Below are 20,930 nucleotides of genomic sequence, written 5' to 3'. Positions count from 1 at the left end.
TTTGATCTTTGATGGTTTAAAGTCTGTTTTATCAGAGACTAGTATTGCAACCCCTGCTTTTTTTTGTTCTCCCTTTGCTTGGTAGATCTTCCTCCATCCCTTTATTTTGAGCCTATGTATGTCTCTGCATGTGAGATGGGTCTCCTGAATACAGCAGACTGATGGGTCTTGACTCTTTATCCAGTTTGCCAGTCTGTGTCTTTTAATTGGAGCATTTAGTCCATTAACATTTAAGGTTAATATTGTTATGTGTGAACTTGATCCTGCCATTATGATATTAACTGGTTATTTTGCTCATTAGTTGATGCAGTTTCTTCCTAGCCTCGATGGTCTTTACATTTTGGCATGTTTTTGCGATGGCTGGTACCGGTTGTTCCTTTCCATGTTTAGGGCTTCCTTCAGGGTCTCTTGTAAGGCAGGCCTGGTGGTGACAAAATCTCTAAGCATTTGCTTATCTATAAAGGATTTTATTTCTCCTTCACTGATGAAACTTAGTTTGGCTGGATATGAAATTCTGGGTTTAAGATTCTTTTCTTTAAGAACGTTGAATATTGGCCCCCACTCTCTTCTGGCTTGTAGAGTTTCTGCCGAGAGATCTGCTGTTAGTCTGATGGGCTTCCCTTTGTGGGTAACCCGACCTTTCTCTCTGGCTGCCCTTAAGATTTTTTCCTTCATTTCAACTTTGGTGAATCTGGCAATTATGTGTCTTGGAGTTGCTCTTCTGGAGGAGTATCTTTGTGGCGTTCTCTGTATTTCCTGAATTTGAATGTTGGCCTGCCCTACTAGGTTGGGGAAGTTCTCCTGGATGATATCCTGAAGAGTGTTTTCCAACTTGGTTCCATTTTCCCCCTTACTTTCAGGCACCCCAATCAGACGTAGATTTGGTCTTTTTACGTAATCCCATACTTCTTGCAGGCTTTGCTCATTTCTTTTTCTTCTTTTTTCTTTTGGTTTCTCTTCTCGCTTCATTTCATTCATTTGATCTTCAATCGCTGATACTCTTTCTTCCAGTTGATCGAGTTGGTTACTGATCATGCATTTGTCATGTATTTCTCATGTCATGGTTTTCATCTCTGTCATTTCGTTTATGATCTTCTCTGCATTAATTAGTCTAGCTGTCAATTCTTCCACTCTTTTTTCAAGATTTTTAGTTTCTTTGCGCTGGGTACGTAATTCCTCCTTTAGCTCTGATAAGTTTGATGGACTGAAGCCTTCTTCTCTCCTCTCGTCCAAGTCATTCTCTGACCAGCTTTGATCCGTTGCTGGCGATGGGCTGCGCTCCTTTTCAGGGGGAGATGCGCTCTTATTTTTTGAATTTCCAGCTTTTCTGCCCTGCTTCTTCCCCATCTTTGTGGTTTTATCTGTCTCTGGTCTTTGATGGTGGTGACGTACTGATGGGGTTTTGGTATAGGTGTCCTTCCTGTTTGATAGTTTTCCTTCTGACAGTCAGAAAGACTGTCTGTTGGTCTGTTGGAGATTGCTTGAGGTCCACTCCAGACCCTGTTTGCCTGGGTATCAGCAGCAGAGGTTGCCGAAGATAGAATATTTCTGAACAGCGAGTGTACCTGTCTGATTCTTCCTTTGGAAGTTTCCTCTCAGGGGTGTACTCCACCCTGTGAGGTGTTGGGTGTCAGACTGCCCCTAGTGGGGGATTTCTCCCAGCTAGGCTACTCAGGGGTCAGGGACACACCTGAGCAGGCAGTCTGTCCGTTCTCAGATCTCAACCTCCGCGCTGGGAGATCCACGGCTCTCCCCAAAGCTGTCAGACAGAGTCGTTCGCGTCTGCACCGGGTCCCGCTACTTCCCCTGTTGGTCTTCAGCTGTGCGCTGTCCCCAGAGGTGGAGACTACAGAGACAGGCAGGCTTCCTTGAGCTGCTGTGAGCTCCACCCAGTTCGAGCTTCCCAGCGGCTTTGTTTACCTACTTAAGCCTCAGCAATGGCGGGCGCCCCTCCCCCAGCCTCGCTGCTGCCTTGCGGATAGATCGCGGCAGACTGCTGTGTTAGCAGTGAGGGAGGCTTCGTGGGCGTGGGACCCTCCCGGCCAGGATTGGGATATATTCTCCTGGTGTGCCTGTATGCTTACAGCGCAGTATTGGGGTGGGAGTTACCCGAATTTCCAGGTGTTGTGTGTCTCAGTTCCCCTGGCTAGGAAAAGGGATCCCCTTCCCCCTTGCGCTTCCAGGTGAGGCGATGCCTCGCCCTGCTTCAGCTCTCGCTGGTCAGGCTGCAGCAGCTGACCAGCACCGATTGTCTGGCACTCCCTAGTGAGATGACCCCAGTACCTCAGTTGAAAATGCAGAAATCACCGGTCTTCTGTGTCGCTCGCGCTGGGAGTTGGAGACTGGAGCTGTTCCTATTCGGCCATCTTCGTCATTGTGGTTTTCATTATCATTTCTCTAATAATCAGTAGTGTTGAGCATTTTTTCATATGATTGCTGGCCACGTGTATTTCTTCTTTTGAAAGATGTCTGTTCATGTCTTTTGCCCACTTTTTAATATTCACCTTTGCCTGAAAATCAGGTTTGAGGAGAAGATACAGATCATAAAACACATATTTAATATGTTCAAATAAATAAAATCTGAAGAAAGAATTCATAGACTGAAACTTTAAACAGAAAAAAAATGTAGCAAAGATAAATAACAATTGATAACTTGAGAAAAATGAACAAGACATATAGATGTCTTAATCTGTGTCCCATTACTAAAACTGAAGACTGAAAACTGGTGATTTGTAGGAATAAAGGCTGATTTGTTCACGATTCTGGTGATGAAGCGTTCAAGAGCATGTTTCTGGTGGCTAGTAAGAGATTCCTTGCTGTGTCATAACATCATGAGGGCATCATATAGCAAGAGGCCAAGAGTGTGCCCACTCAGATTTCTCTTACTCTTTTGACAAAGCCACCAGTCCTACCACAGGGGCTCCCTTCTTGTTATCTTGTCTATTTCTAATTACCTCCCAAAGGCACCATATCAAATCAACATATAAATCTGAAGACTACATTCCCAACACATGAAATTTCGAGACATGTTTAAACCATAGAAATAAATAATAGAATAAAAGTAGAGTACGTATCTAATTGGTGTCTGAGAAAGGAAGAAAGTTATATATTGGGCTACTGAGATATACTGGCGGAGAAATTTCTAGAAATGTTAAAAACACAAATGGTCACTTAAAGGATAATAGATTGTACATCACGCATGATAAGGCAAAAATAAATAAATAAATATCAATTCTCATATAAAAATGTGGAGATTCCAGAACATAAAACCATTTTCAACCAATTTCTAAAAATTGATAACATAAAAATTATGCTATCCAAGCACAGTGAAATGTCTTTTTGTTTCCTGTGCTGTTTTGAAATTTAAGATATATATTGCTATTTGAAATATAAGATACGTATTTCAAAACAGCACAGGAAACAAAAAGGCATTTGAAATATACACATATTTCAAGACATGAAAGGAAATTATCCATATATAACTATCATGGAATATATTTAAAAATAAATATTACATTTTCTTCTAACAGATGTTACTCATGCAGTATTTTTTGAACCATTGCCTTAGAATATTTACTGCACGATTTTCCATTTTCAGAATTTATTACTTTTGTTATTTATTTTCAAACACAACTAAAGACAATGTTACTTTATATGCAATATTTAATCTGGTTTATTGACATAATTTATCAACTTATCTACTCAGTAGTGGTTTTATCACACACTTTGTCACTTTTAACTTTCTCCTTGGTGAAATACATTCTTTAATATTTTGTTGTCTTAATTGAGGGTGGCATACTATACACAATTAATTACTGTATACACGAAAACATCTTTCTTTTACTCTCAACTCTAAATGATGCATGGTTAGATATTAAATTGTAAGTTGAGTGTTTAGTTTTTTGATGTATCACTTTCTGATCTCAAGTCTATTGTTGCTGATGTAGGCTGTTAGTAATGTGAAATTTATCTTGTAGTTTTAAGATTACTTATCTTTGATATTTTTGAAATTTAATTGGCATGTCTATATATGGGTATACTTTTGTTAGTTACCCCACACTTGAAGAGTACATTCTATATGATGTTCATTTTTTCCTGGTATTTCACATTTTCAGCAATTTCTGTAAATGGTGACTCACAGTAATTCTCTCTATTCTCTGTATGTTGAAATCCTATTAAATTATTATTGAAACTTTCTGATGTAACCTCAGTATTTCAAATGTTGCTTCCTATTTTTACCTCATGGTCTTTCTGTTCTGATCCAGGAATGGTATTTTTTTCTAATTTTCAGTTTATTTTTATCTGTGTTCCTATTAAGTTTTTTTTTTTAATGTTTACTTGTAAAATGCATACGATTTAATTTTTGCAACACTTTAGTTTCTTGTTTTATCTTTTATTCCTAATATTCCTTTCAAAGATAATTAAAACCATCTTTTTTTTTTTTTTTTTTTTTTTTTTTTTTGAGATGGAGTCTTGCTTTGTTGCCCAGGCTGCTGGAGTGCAGTGGCACAATCTCCATTCACTGCAACCTCTGCCTCCTGGGTTCAAGTGATTCTCCTGCCTCAGCCTCCTGAGTAGCTGGGATTACAGGCACGTGCCCCCAGGCCCAGCTAATTTTTGTATTTTTGGTAGAGACGGAGTTTCACCGTGTTGGTCAGGTTGGTCTCGAACTCCTGCCCTAGTGATCTGCCCACGTTGGCCTCCCAAAGTGCTGGGATTACAGGAGTGAACCACAGCGTCTGGCCTCAGTTAAAACTGTTTTGAAAAGTATGTATTTATTTATCAAACTCATAGCTTTATTAGTCTGATAAAAATACTAAACATTGTTGGATATATTGTATATTATTTTAATGTCTTTGTCAGAGAGAGCCACTAAATGATTTTTTTAGGGAGTGGATTTTCATTCTGATTATGGATTATGTTGATTTTCATTGTTTTAGATTTATCTTTTTTTGTATGATTTACAAGGTCAGATTTGCAGGATTTTTCTGTTTTCTTTCTCAGTTCTTTTTCTCTTTCATTATTTAACGTCTGTGTTAACTGGTCACTGTCTAGCTTTTTATGGTAGCCCATTTCCAAACTCAAAGCTCTCATCTTATAATATGTGTTGAACAATTAATTATATAGTAGATCATTAGTTAGCAAGTGAAAGCCTTAAGCTATTTTTTATAGTAATATTATACTCTTTTCTGTCATATATATTACCATTCATTTGAAACTGTGCCAGTCTGATGAACTGAAAACATGTCACTGTCATTTCTCTGATTTCTGGTGAGGTTAAGCAACCTTTCATGGGTTTATTGTTCTATTTAACTCAATTCTATGTTGGTAACATGATAAGATACTTGGTCTTATTCACTCTCTCTTAACTAGTTACACAGTTCTTACTGCTATTATAGTGTTAATCAACCAAGTGCTTTAGGGTAGTAATAACCACATTGCTGCCAAAGATTATAACCTCCAAAGGCAACTAATCCTTTCCCCAAGCCAAGGCAAAAAAATTCCAAATTTTCGAATGGAGTATAATGTATGGAAATAAAGCATCATCAAATGTTAAAACACTATGAACATCTGCAGCAATTAAACGATGTAGAACTGGTACAAGACTTCTTAAAGATAAATGAAAAGTAATATGAAGTCTAGTATATGCACATTGTGTATACACCATAACACACAAACACACACACACACAAAATAAAGCAGTATTACAAATTGGTGAGATGAAAGAATGTTGCAATAAATTAAAATGGAAAATGAAATTAGTACTGTTAAATTATATCTCAATTTAAGTAACAAAATGTTAACCATACTCCACATATATTGTTAAAGTCCCATAGAAAAATGATACAATAAACAAATGAAAAATAAATAAAATATTTGTAAGCATACATATAAACAGGGTAAGGAAGTTTATTTCAGTGTAAACTGAAGACAAAAAAACATAATAAACTATAAAAAGACTTGAATAATTAACAAAATGTTGGTCATCAGAATTTTCACTTGTGTCTATTTACTATGAAGCCTGGGTAACAAATTTTTATTTCGGTCTCTTCAAATTTTATGGCTAAATTACTCATGAATTTTCAGAAAATGATACAATATGTATCTAAAAACTTCACTTTTTAAATATAGAAAGCTCAAAATGACTAACTGAAAATACTCTTCAAAGTGAGAAGATTCTACATTAAGCCTGTCAGGTACAAAATACAGAAATAACAATGTATTTTTGTATGTATTATAATTACTGCTAATTTAAAAATGAGAAAATTAACACATTTTATGGTTTTTACAAATATATAAACATCTAAAATAAATGTGGGTAGATAGTTTTCATGTCTTTATTATTAAAACTCTAAAATTTTATATTGCTAAACCTATAAAGTTTTACTGAATAATAGAATTCTTGAATAAGTGGAGTAATTCTCTACATCTCTAATGAAAAGATACAAAAACAAAAATCAATCAATTCTCCAAAAATTATTGCACATATTTAATGCAATTGTATTAAAATATTTTGCTTTTGCTGGACAGACATCAAATAATTTTGATGTTTATTTGAAAGAATATAAACAAAATAATTATTGTAATTTCTTAGCAGTGATAATCCTTTCATTGAATACTTTCATGTTATAAGTAAGTAGACTGCTCTGAATATGGCACAATGGCACAAAGTATAAAGGACAACAACTATAAATGTGATTATATAAATCAAAACTTTTGTATGTAAAAATTATAAACAAAATAAAATTGGTTTTCTACAACGTAAGAACTCAACAGATTTGTTATGCTATTTTTACATTTCATATTAGCAAAGCTGATATGAAGGTAATATGCAACATGCAGTGATGTAGGGAAATAGCCATTTTCATGCATTGCTGGCCATAGCAAAATTGGTACCAGTTGTTGGAGAATTTGCTGAGACTGATATGGTCACTCCGCAATTTCACCTTTAGAAATTTATCTTAAGAAATGATAAATGAATTTAAAAAGTAGGAATAGATGCAAAAGTTTGACTGAGTTAACTTTCATCCCACTGTAATCATTTTAAAATGAACGCTAAAATTATTGTTTTTAATGTAGAATACTATGCATTCTAGTTTACTTCATCTAGAATACTATATATATATGTAAGTAGTATTGTATTTTAGATATATACCAGTGACTTTGGAGACAATAATTTCTTGTCTGGAGATTTTTTCACAGTATTTTGCTTAGTGACAACATCAGTTTCATGATATGTATAGTATGTTCTTAGTTTTGTTTTTTGAAAGCAATATTTTAATATTGGGAGTATCTTTGGAGATGATGATTACAAATGGTTTTGTTTTTGTATTTAATAACTTTTATTTGAAATATAATATTCCAACTGGACAGTACATAAATCATAAGAATATACTTAAATAAATTTTCATAATAGGTAAACTCATGACCACTCACAAAATTCAGGAAATATAACATCACTAGCATCCCAGAAATGACAATTATGCTGACTTCTAAACGATATTCAATGCAATATTCAATGCAAAGAAACACCAACTGACCTGGATTCTCATTCCAGATTTTAGTGTCATATAGTTTTGACTTTCATATACATTTATTAACAGATCGTGTTTTTTGTGTGTCTTCTTAAATTCAGTATTATACTTTGAAATGCATACATGTTAAGAATTAATTTGCCATTCCTTGCTTCACAATGTTCAACATACAATAATTTGTAAAACGTTGATCAATTCTACGATCAATTAATTCTTGCGCTAAATCCTCTTTAAGGCTATTATAGTGCTGTAATGAAGTGTAATGAAAATATACATTTTTAAATGTATGTATACATATATACAATTATTTCTCTGTATATACTCATACTTCTACAAATATTTATGTCATTTTAAAAGTAAAAACTCCAGGACAAATGTATTTATATATTCGATTTTATTTAAAAAAAATCATTTTTTAAATGTGATTGTGACAATTATATCAATTTTGACTTCCACCAGAAAAGTATGAGAATTCCAGTTGTGCCACATACTCAACAAGACTTGGTACTGCATTTTTCATTTTAGTCATTCTGGTAGGTATCTTCTAGGTTTTTTGCTGTTGTTGCCACCATTGTGCCTTTAATTTACATTTCATTTGTGTTTTCAGAAGTTAAATATCTTTCACATGTTCATTGGTCATTAGGGATATTCTCTTTCGAGGTGCCTTTTTAATTATCTTGCACAGTTTTTATTGTTTTTTTCAGACTTTTCTTACTTATTTGTAGGAAATGTCGCAGAATCCTTTGGGTGTCACTTCACCAACTGGAAACCTTTGTGGCCAGCAGTGCGTCTGCTTGAGTTTTGCTGACACCCCTGGGCTCCTACCCACTCTGCCTCGAAGGCTGTGCTAGGATCACGCTACCAGCCGAAATCCCATGCCCGCCTAGGGCAAGCCAGGTGCAGAGCAGCAAGGGAAGTGTGAGCAAGAAAGCTCCAGGTCTGGCCTCTGCACACAGCCAGGCATATCAGCTGCTGCAGCATGGCAGGCAGCTCCAGATGCAGGCATACATTCCAGCTCCATGAGAGGCTGCAGCTGGATCGGGCCTACCACAAGCAGCTTCAGCTGCAGGCACTGGCTTCGAGACAAGGGGAACACCGTGGCACCTGGAGACACCAGCAACCACGGAGCCCCAGAGGGTGGCGGAGGGGCGTGTAATAGCTCTCATTCCTGCAACCAGCATGGCAAATGACAGCGGTTCGGGGGGATGGAGGGGTGGGGTACGGTGTGTGTTGCAGCCCATTTGTGTTGCAACTCATTCAGTCCTGCTGCCTCACTCTGCCCCACTGTCCCTAGGCTGACTCTGACCTGCGGGCGCTTCCCATCACATAAGGCAGGTGCCCAATGCTGATGGAGGGCAGGAGGTATATAGTGTTACAACTCTGGCTTGAGGAATCCCAAGTGTCTTAGACCAAAGAAGCGTCACTGCTCTTCACTCCTGCCGTCTGGTGTATGGGTGTGTGTCACCACTTGCCACTCAGCAAGCTGGCCAGGAATGTATTACAGCCCTCTTTGCACGCGCCATTTAGTGGGTCCTGAGTTCTTATCACACATGGAGGAAGAATGAGGTTATGCGGACAACTGGAGGATAAGCAAGGTGGAGAAGAGTTTTACTGAGCAATAAAACAGCTCTCATCATTGAGGATACCCAAAATGGGTAGCTCCTAGCCACAGGAAGGTAGTTTTCGTGTGTGTCTGAGTCCAGCTGAGTCTGGGGGTTTTTATGGTCTCAGAATGGAAGATGTAGATACTGATTGGTCTATAGGCAAGAGGAAGTACATGCTGATTTGTCCATGGTGGAGGCCCAGGAAAAACACCATCTGATTGGCTGAAAGGCATCAAGGAAGTTCTCACTCCGGGTTGTGGACTCCACCCAGAACTGGCAACCATGTCCTCAGGCTTCAGGCCCTTCCTAGCTTCAAGTTCGGGCCTCACCAGAGATCCACTGCTTCCCACCTAGGAATCTGTCTGTCTCCACCTGCCATCATCAAAATTACTTGTGTAGTATGTATTTGAGTCCTCTGTTTAACACATTGCAAAATATACTTCTGTTTCGAGGCATGAATATTTTATTCTTTTATTTTTTTAATCAGACATTTTTCATTTGCTTGAAGTTCAAGTAACAGCCTTATACTTTTGACTTTTTTGTCTTATTTAAGAAATTCATGTTTTTCAATGTCATGAAAATTAAAGCTCAGCTCAATTTACAACTCGTGAAGTTTCTGTGTGTGGTGTGAGGTAGTATGTCCAGATTCATGACAACATTTTTATATGCATATATATTTAACCTTCATCTGTGTGTTGACCATGCCGTTTCCACTGCACTGCAGTATCTTCAAGATCATAAATCAACTTTTTTTCTAGATTGTCTGTTTTGGTCTAATATTTTATTTGGCTATTATTTGTACAAAAATAATATTTTATCTTTGTAATAGATTTGGTGTTTGGCTTTGTAAGATCAAGGCATATATGTTATTCAAGACTGCCTTACTGTATTTATTTCCATATACATTTAAAAATCAGATAGTCAATTTTCATGAGAAAAAAATCTTACTAGGGGTTGATTGTTTGCATTGGAAACATACTATATTAATAAATTATATCCAGTGCATCGATATGACATTCTGTAATATTTTACTCTTCCTTCACTTCTTACCATGATATTTTTATAGTTTTCTGGGTAGGTTTTCTGTACAAATGGGAGGAGGGAGAGGATCAGGAAAAATAACGAATGGTTACTATGCTTAATACATGGGTGATGAAATAATCTGTACAACAAACGCCCATGACAAAAGTTTAACTGTATTACAAACATGCACTTGTATCCCTGAACTTAAAATAAAAGTAAAAACAAAACAAACAAACAAACAAAAAAAAGAGAAAACAAAGCACTACTGAAATTAATCTTATTTGGGGCATTTTTAAATTGACTATTTACTGAGCTGTTTTAAGATCACAGCAAAATTAAGCAAAAGTGCAGAGTTCCCATATAGCCTCTGCCTAAAACACCCAATTTGTGGAAGGTTAAACTTACTTCATAAAATGAACGCCTATAAGAATTTAATGGCAGAGTCATCTGGTGCTGGAGGTTTCCTTGAAGGAAAGGTAATCATTATTATTTATAATAATGGATTTATTTTCTTTGGTATAACTCAGATTATTGATATCTTCTACTTTTACCATCCACTTTACTAAGTTTTTTTTTCGCAAAGTATTTGTGCATTTTAGCCAAATTGTCAATTTTATTGGCAAAAATCTTTATATAATATTAATATATGTTAACATCGGAAATATTTACATTGATAACCCAGTTGTCCAACTGACATTGATAATGTCTTATATTTTTTCTTGATTTGCATAGCTATTGATTTATGAATTTCATTACTTTCATCTAAGATCCATATTTTGGTATATTGGTTTCCTCTATTTTATGTTTGTTTACCATTTCATTGGCTTTTGCTCTTATCTGTGTTATTTCTATATTTTCTTTATATAAAATGTGATTCTTTTGGGTACAGTTTCTGGTAAGGAAATTTTAGTCACATATTTTCTGAGTAACTAGTGTGAATTTTTCTTTGCTTCATAGGCTGTTCATAGGCAGCTTTTTAAATATCCTAGTTTTCAGTTTTTTCTTGTAGTCTTTTTATTATTCTCTAGCTTAACTCCACTGTGCCAGAAACATACACTGTATGATTTCACAAAGTATATCAAATTTTGATAATATTCTAGATTCACCTGAAAAAGTGTATGTTCTTCTATACACATTATATAGCATACAATGTTCTATTTATATATCAGTAACACCAAGTTTCATAATTATCTTCTTCAATTATCTTTTATCATTACTGATAATTTATTAAACAATTAGAAAAAGTTTGTTAAAGGGTCCTATTAGAAATATGTCTTCAAATACATAATTAGTCAATTTTGGCTTTACATTCTGAAAGAATGTATGTTCTTCCATACACATTATATAGCATACAATATTCTATTTATATGTCAGTAACACCAAGTTTCATAATTATCTTCTTCAATTATCTTTTATCATTACTGATAATTTATTAAACAATGAAAAAAGTTTGTTAAAGTGACATATTACAAATATGTCTTCAAATGTATAATTAGTCAATTTTGGCTTTACATTCTGAGAATTATTTGACACAGAGATTTAGGATTCATTTCTTCCTGTTGGATTGACACCTTAACGTATAATCATGACGTTATATGTATTTTTATCTTGAATGTTTATAGCCCTAAATTGTCTTATTTGGTATAGTTATATCATCTTTGTTTTATTTATTGTTTGTAGACTATAACTTTTTCTTATGTGCCTTATTTGGCGTTAATCAATTTTCTCTACTTAAAAATATTATCATATATTAGCTTCTTTGTGATATACTTAACTTTTTAAGGTTGTTTACTTAGAAACTAAAGTTAGTATTCTTGACTTATTACAGATATGTACAAACAATTACACTTACCACTTCCCCAATCATGCCAGAATAGTTTATTCTTTTACTTTCACATTAATGGTAGAAACTAAAGCTTAATTTATAAATCAGTCATAGAAAAAGATTAACAAGAAGAAACAGTAAAATAGGACAATTGTAACAATATACTGCAATAAAAGTTATGTGAATGTAGTCTCTTTCTCACTCTTACTATCTCAAAATATCTTCTTGTGCTGCAATCACTTTTCTTCTTGAGGAGATAGAAAATAATATGACTACATAATGATATAAAGTGAGGCAAATTTCCTCTCAATTTGTTGTCATCTCCTCCTTCCCAGCTTGTGGTAGTGTTGAAAACCAACAGCTCACAATTACAGTGAACAACAATATCCTGTCAGCTAGCTAATAGTGAGTGCAAATCAGGACCAGGGATCCTTGAACCCCATATTGTGATTTTTTAACACCTTTGTTTAAGGCTAATGATTAATTGAAGAATTCACCATGCCTCTTCCTTGCAAGACAACTCACTTTAATCTTAAAGATATTTCTTATTTTCTCTCTTGATCACTAGAAAAGTAACTAAGGTTAAGTCTTAACTAATTCAGGAAAGCCCTGAGTCTACTGGAAGAGCTATGAGACTTAGGTAATAATATAGCTAGAATCAGGATGTGGCATGAAACCTCATCTTGAGTATCTAGATAAAGACAGCTGGAATATAAGAATGAATTATTCAAGGCTGAGATAGCAATTCATCTATGGTACAACTATAGGAAAGGAAAAATAAAAGTTATTAACACGGGAACATCCTTTTGGGAAGGCATCTGATGCTAAGATGGTTCTTAGGAGCTTAAAGAAAGAGATAACACACAATAAATCAGGTATAAATGATAGAGCTACTTTCACTGATGTTGAAAAAAGTCATCAAACACTTAAAATAGACACATTAAAGTGGTTATTCTATGTAATGCTGGAAAACCTGATACATATATTCTTCCAGATAGCAAAGTCATGAGACTATCTTGATGAGGGGGCACCAGCATCACTGAGAAGCTGGAAGACATCATTTGTAGATCAGGCTAACACAGATGCATAAGGTTGCATTTATTATTGCTGATCAAGTTACTACTACCACTGTTAAATCTAGGGCCCCTCATCCTGAATGTGGCAGAAATTCATCTGAACTAAAATCAACATATATTCTAAGTATAGATTTCATTTTCTGCCCACAGAGCTTCCATCAACACTACTAAGGGCTTTAGTGTGAGTTTAATCCTACAGAACATTGGATCAGACATAAAGTATCATTTCCTAACAACTTAAGTGTTGTAATTAGCAAATGACCAGTGGATCGTCTGTTTTTATCACACACTACTCCACCCAGAAAACTTCCAGTCTAATAGAATGAAGGAAATGTTTTTCGAAGAGGTGCTGAGGTATCTGATTGGAGATATTAACCTACAATAATGGAATTCTACCCTTGAAAATGTAGGTAGAGTCCAAAATTATTTTCCATTATAAGGCTGGGTGTGGGAACAAAGTGTGAAAATTGGACTGGCCCCACTTACTATCATTCCAATGACCCAGTTCAGAAATTATGCTTTGTATACATTCTTCTCTGGTTCCTAGAGTTAAAAAGGTTTCCCCAGATTACATGGCAAGAATTTGTGGATAAATGAGGAGAATATTAGCAGAATCTGGGAAAAAGGAGAGTTGGTTTAGAGCATTCTGATATATTTTGATACCAGTATCATGAATACTGGTCTTGGTTCCTTGAGATTCTTTACTGAACATGTTAATAAAGCCAAACAGCATCTTACTTCAACATTCAAATTTTATTCCTTTACTTTTGATATACTGGATGAATCCAACTTACTTCTGTCATTAAAGCTGATGGCATCTTTCATGTAAATCACATTTTAGAGGTCTCCTCCTCAATAAAGTAATCCAAAACGCATGATCCTGAACAACATTGCCTTCATAAGATGCTCAAAATTCTAATCCACTTTGAATGAGACTGTAAACAGCTCTATTAGGATGAAGTAGACACATAGACTAATGGAATAGATCATGCTGTTTAATCTCCTGGACAGGCACATATATTATTTTTCCTCCTCAGGAAACTGCTTAGGATAGTGGTTTGTGTCCTAGACACTTTTTGCAATCATATCCCACAATCTCGATTTCTGAAAAGATGTGTTTCATCCTCCATGAGTTGTTGTCCTTTAACTCTTTCAAAAGGGTTACACTTCAAAACAAAAGCATCTCTGAGTTAGTGCCATATTTTAGGCCATCTTAACTCTGAGAGTTAGCTTTGCAACATAAAATCTACTTTGCAAGAGTAGGTGCCCCAATGTCAGATTATGGAGGATTATTGGAATGAGAGACAAAAGTAAATACTTCTTGTTATTTCTCAAACTAAGAGGAAACAATATTATCTTGTGATGCATAAAACTCACTTAAGACTAGTGTAAAGGAGAGTGAGTTGCTTTTAATAAGGGATTATATTTGTTGAAGTAGAGGAAAGAGAATATGAGTGATCGAATTTTCTTAAAATAGGTCACAAAATTACATTAGGTCATCAACTAATATGGGAGAGAGTAGGCAGAAAAGAAGAACTATGAAACCATCATCAACCTAACACCAAAATCTGGCAGAAACACACACACAAAAAAAAGAAAACTTCAGGTCAAAATATCTCATGAACATAAATGCAAGTACCTTCAACAAAATACTAGCAAACCAAATCCAGCAGCACATCAAAAAGTTAATACATCATGATAAAGTAGGCTTTATTCTAGGGATGGCAAGGTTGGCACAACATATGCAAATCAATAAAGGTGATGTACCACATAAACACAATTAAAAGTTAAATTATACGATTATCTTAATAGACACAGAAAAAGCTTTAGGTCACATCCAACAGCCCTTCATAATAAAACCTTCAACAGATTAGGCATCAAAGCAACATAACTCAAAATTATAAGAGCCTTCTATGGCAAACCCACAGTCCATATGATATTGAATGGGCAAAAGCCCACTTTATCGTGGTATATTAACTTTTTGATCTACTTCCAGATTCAGTTTGCTAGTATTTCATTAAGGGCTTTTGTGTCTATATTCATGAGGGATACTGGCCTGAAATTTTCTTTTTCTGTTATGTCTCTGCCCAACTTTGGTATTAGGCTGATGTCAGCTTCATACTTCTTCCTTTCTGCCTACTCTTACCCACATTAGTTGAGGGCCCAATATAATTTTGTGACTTGTCTCAAGCATTCTGCTTGAGAACTAGAACAAGGATGCCCACTTTCAACACTCCTATTCAGTATATTACTGGAAGTCCTAGCCAGAGCAATCAAGCAATAAAAAGAAATAAAAGGTATCCAAATAGGAAAAGAACTCAAACTATCTTTCTCTACTGATGATATGATTATATACCTAGAAAAGCCTAAAGACTCTGTCAAAAGCTTACTAGAATTGATAAACAATTTTGGTAAGTTTTCAGGACACAAAATCAGTGTACAAAAATCAGTAGTTCATTTCTGATGTAGTAATGTCTATGCAGAGTGTCAAATAAAGAATATAATCCCATTTACAATAGTCACAAAGAAAATGAAATACCTCAGAACACAGCTAACCAAGGAGATATATGATCTCTACAAGGAGAAATACCAAATACTACTGGAAAAAATTATAGAAGACAAAAATAATTGGAAAAACCATTCTATACTCATGGATTGGAAGAATCCGTATTGTTAAAATGGCTACACTGCCCAAAGCAATGTATAGATTCAAGGTATTTCTATCAGTCAATCAATGTCATTTTTCAAAGAATTAGAAAAAGAAGATTCTAAAATTTACATGAAACCAAAAAAGAGCCCAAATAGCCAAAGTAATCTGAAGCAATAAGAATAAAGCCAGAGGCAACACATTTTTTTAAACTATACTATAAGTCTACAGTAAACAAAGCAGAATGGTACTGGAACAAAAACACAGAGACCAATAGAACAGGATAGAAAACTCCAGAAACAAAGCCACACATCTACAACATCTGATCTTTTATTTTCAATATTATTTCAATATTATTTTCCTTGGTTGTATGACAAAGCTGACAAAATCAATGGGGACATGACTATCTATTCAATAATAGTGCTGAGATAAATGACTAGTCATATGCAGAAAATGAAACTGGACCCTTACCATTTATCATGTGCAAAATTTAAAGATGGATTACCGATTTGAATGTAAGACATCAAAGTATAGAAAGTCTAGAACAATGACTAGAAAATACCCTGTTCAAAATCAGCCTTGACAAAGAATTTCTGGCTATGTCTCCAAAAGCTATTGCAACAAAAATAAAAATTGACAAGTGGAACCTCATGAAATGGAAGAACCTCTCACAGCAAAACACAGTATCAATTTTGTAAACAGACAACCTGCAGGATGGGATAAAATATCAACAAACTATGCATCCAGCAAAGACTTAATATCCAGAATCTATAAGGACAAATCCACAAATAAAAAACAAAAAAATTGTGTTAAAATATGGGCAAAGGACATGAACAGACATTTCTCAAAGGCATACGTGCAAGTATACAACAAACATATGAAACAGGTTTATCATCACCAATTATCAGATAAGTGTAAATCAAAACCACAATGAAATACCTATGCCAGTCAGAATGGCTATTATTAAAACGTCAAAAAGCAACAGATGCTGGCGATGCAACAGAGAAAAGGGAACATTTATACACAGCTGGAGGGGAATGTGAATTTTGTTCAGCCACTATGGAAAACAGTTTGGAGATTTCTCAAAGAACTTAAAATAGCCGGGCGCGGTGGCTCAAGCCTGTAATCCCAGCACTTTGGGAGGCCGAGACGGGCGGATCACGAGGTCAGGAGATCGAGACCATCCTGGCTAACCCGGTGAAACCCCTTCTCTACTAAAAAATACAAAAAAAAAAAAAAAAAAAAAAAAAAAAAAAAAAAAAAAAACCTAGCCGGGCGAGATGGCGGGCGCCTGTAGTCCCAGCTACTCGGGAGGCTGAGGCAGGAGAATGGCGTGAACCCGGGAGGCGGAGCTTGCTGTGAGCTGAGATCTGGCCACTGCACTCCAGCCTGGGCGGCAGAGTGAGACTCCGTCTCAAAAAAAAAAAAAAAAAGAACTTAAAATAGAGCCACCGTTTTACCCAGCAATCCAATTACTGGGTATATAACCAAAGAAAAATAGATTACTATACTGAAAAAGACATATGTAATTGTATGTTTACTGCCATGCCATTTATGATAGCAAAGACTAAGAATCAACCTAGGTGCCCATCAGTGGTAGACTGGACAAATACAATGAGGTACATATTACCACAGAATAGTATGCAGCGATAAAAAAGTGAAATCACATCCTTTGCAGCAACATGGATGGAACTGGAGGTTATTATTCTAAGAAAATTAACACGGTAGGAGAAAATGAAATACTTTGTTCTCTCTTATAATTAGGAGCTAAACATTGAGCACACATCTACACACAAACATGGGAACTATAGACACTGTTGCCTAGTAAAGGTGGGAGAGGGTGGGAGAAGTATAGGCTGAAATACTACCTATTGGATACTATGCTCACTCCCTGGGTGCAATATACCTATGTAAGAAATCTGTACATGTAAGCCTTGTATATAAAATAGAAGTTGAATTTAAAAATCAAAATAAAAAGTCAGCAGCCACTGTTCTAAACATGATAATCTACTACATACTAATAAATGGTAGGCCAAGCAAAACTGGAACATTGTTATTTAGGAACAGAACTGAAATGACATGAATGTGCACTAAGTGTCATGATTACAGTGAATTTCTTTTTTAAGTGCCAGACAATATCAGAGAGGAAGGAAAGCTTTATTTGGTACATCATCATCATTATTATTATTTAAATAAGGAATCAGTATATAGATTTTCATAGTTGGAAAACACTCAAGGTACTAGCAAAAGATTAGTTGGCTTAGTTTCTGATGAAATTCTATGTATAAAAGAATAAAAGTGAATTTATATATTGAAAAGCAAGTGAGAGCCTGGAGTGTTAGGACAAAAGAATTAGGAAAAGTCAAAGGCCTGGGAGATTTCATTAGGAAGAAGGACAATAATTAATGAAAATGAGAATCAAAGAGAAGTGGTATTCAAAACAAGTAGAACACAATGGAGAAAACTTAATGGGTAGTATTAACATTATTATCAGAATTTTATGATTAGTAGGGGGTTATCAGGGAATTTCCAGTGGTGAATTATGAGAGTGTATGTGGCAAAAGAAGATCATGTAGCTCAGATAAGTACAGATTACAGGTGATTAAATATCGGACAATAGGACTGAATAGAAGATACACTAAAATTATGAACACTACCTGTTTAAGGAGAAACTCGGAGAAAAAGAGTCTGTAAGTCCAGTCTAATGTTTTTTGCACAACAATGTTTCTTGTGACATTTCCTAATGTTTTGGTGGATCAAAGTGTTTTGACATTTTTGAGAAAATATAAATTTAACTATCATTATTTTAAATAATGAACACATCTTAACACCTATTTTATACATAAAGCGGAGTACTTGTAGCATAATTTGTAATAAAACCATAAATTAGTCATATAAACTATTCCAATATTATTTTCCTTGGTTGTATGATAGATATATGTATTTTATACAGATACAGAAGAACACGTTTATAGATTTGTGGCAAGAGGCCAGGGATAATATATCAGAGTTTCAGAAGGTGCTTAACTTCTATCTTTCACCTGAAGGTACCTGGAGATTTCCTACAATAATCTCAATGTCAGTCTCTTCATCTCGGCCAACAATGAATTTCACTCAACCTACAATCTCCTGGGAGGAGAAGTAAGCAGGGTTTGACAATGATAAACTATATAGTATATCTATATGGAGCAATTGGACAGAAGTGTGTATGATATATGTTCGATGTCTGTTTAAAAGATGAGTCAATAAACAAATGGATGAGAAATAATGCATGGTAAAGTTTGCCTTGAAGCAGGAACTGCAGAGGAAAAACTGGCATAAGCTGCTAAATGTACCAAAGAATTGCAAAAAATAAAATGGAGAATGATCAATGGAAAAGAAACACATAAGAATGTGCTTTTCTAGTACCGATTATTTATGAGTAATGTGAAACAATGCAGTAATTTTAATATATATCTGAAAATCATTATTTCCTTTTCTTTGTTTCAGTATTAGCAATCAATGGACTTTTTGTCTCCACGAACCTCATAAGAGACTCTGAAACAAAAGTATGAGCACATATGTATGTGTGTGTACCCATACATGTATGCATGTAAGTTTGTATATGCACATATTCATAGGTACATATGTTTATACCTTCATTAATTTAAATTGTTCTTGGTGTATACTGATGAACAAACCATGCTTACAAAAAATATTAGAAAGAATAATTTGTTGGAAAACAAATTGTTCTGAAAAAAATGTAAGAACCATTCTTAGAATTGTACATTTCATAATGTGCTGGTAATAACTACATATTGCCTATAGAATGACTCTTATATCTTCTTCAAGTACATGGAAAAGTAAAAAAAAAAAAAAAAAAAAAAAAAAAAAAAGACAAAGTAGTCTGGACAATATTAGTTTGGAGATACTGAAAGATAGCTAGGTAGGTGGATAAGTGAATGAGATATATCTTAAATAAAGCATATTTGTGAGGAAACATTTTTAAGGGTAGGACAGGAGAACAGGGTAATGGATGTATTATTTCAAGAACCCATGGTTCTTTTTCTAATGTTATCTTTCTTCTCTTCCTTTGGTGTTAGGGACCTCCGAGAGATCACAATTTGATGTAGTGAATCTTCCTTGGCAAAGGAAGAGCGAATTGGAATGTAAGTTCTGCAGAATCCTCTAAGGGAACAAGTCAGGTTTCTTATGCATGCAAATGGAATTAACTCCTAGTCAGTAAAGAGAATATGAAGAAGAAGGACAAGATCTTGCACATAATATTTACTAAAATCTCATTACATAGATTTTAAGCTTTTAGTTTTCCCAGAAGAAGCTATTATCCATTTCCTTTAAATTTACATATTGCTCAAAATTATTCAATTTTTCCTATACTTTTTATTAAAAATCCAGCAATACTAAGTATCACAGTCAGACACTGCAGTATTATATTTCTGGAATGGCAAATATTCTTAAACATATAAATACTGATATTTTATTTAACATATTGTTGAGTATCACCAGAAAGAAGAAAGGTTTCACTCCTGTTTCATAAATTTTATAAAACCATGCAGCATTAAGACATCAATTTCCCTTGAAATAGTTCAAAGAAATATTTGCCAATTTGTAAAATACCCAGAGGGAGTGGATTCTTGGCTTGACCACTCCAAGTCTTTTTTCTATGGGACAAGTAACCAATATAATATTTAGTTGCATTGGATGGGAATTCATTTTGTTCGCTTTTGTGAGTTCTGATTTATTATACTCTGATTTATAAAATATTACTTACTAAAACATGCTGGAAAAATTACTTAAAGTATAGAAATAAAAGGATATAGAAGTATAATTTTATAATTTGTTAATAATAAATCTGCATAGCTTAAGGAATATTGGCTCTTAATAAAGGACTGGTGGGGGGTGGAGTAAGATGGCCAAATAGGAACAGCTCCAGTCTACAGCTCCAAGCGCGAGCGCACAGAAGACACAGAAGACAGGTGATTTCTGCATTTTCAACTGAGGTACTGGGTTTATCTCACTAGGGAGTGCCGGACAATCGGTGCTGGTCAGCTGTTGCAGCCCGAACAGCGAGAGCTGAAGCAGGGCGAGGCATCGCCTCACCTGGGAAGTGCAAGAGGGAAGGGAATCCCTTTTCCTAGCCAGGGGAACTGAGACACACAACACCTGGAAAATCGGGTAACTCCCACCCCAATACTGCGCTTTAAGCAAACGGGCACACCA

This window comes from Rhinopithecus roxellana, chromosome 2, assembly GCF_007565055.1.
Source record: "Rhinopithecus roxellana isolate Shanxi Qingling chromosome 2, ASM756505v1, whole genome shotgun sequence".
Lineage (NCBI taxonomy): Eukaryota > Metazoa > Chordata > Mammalia > Primates > Cercopithecidae > Rhinopithecus > Rhinopithecus roxellana.
The sequence above is the reverse complement of the archived record's forward strand: the minus strand, read 5'-3'. Positions refer to the sequence as shown.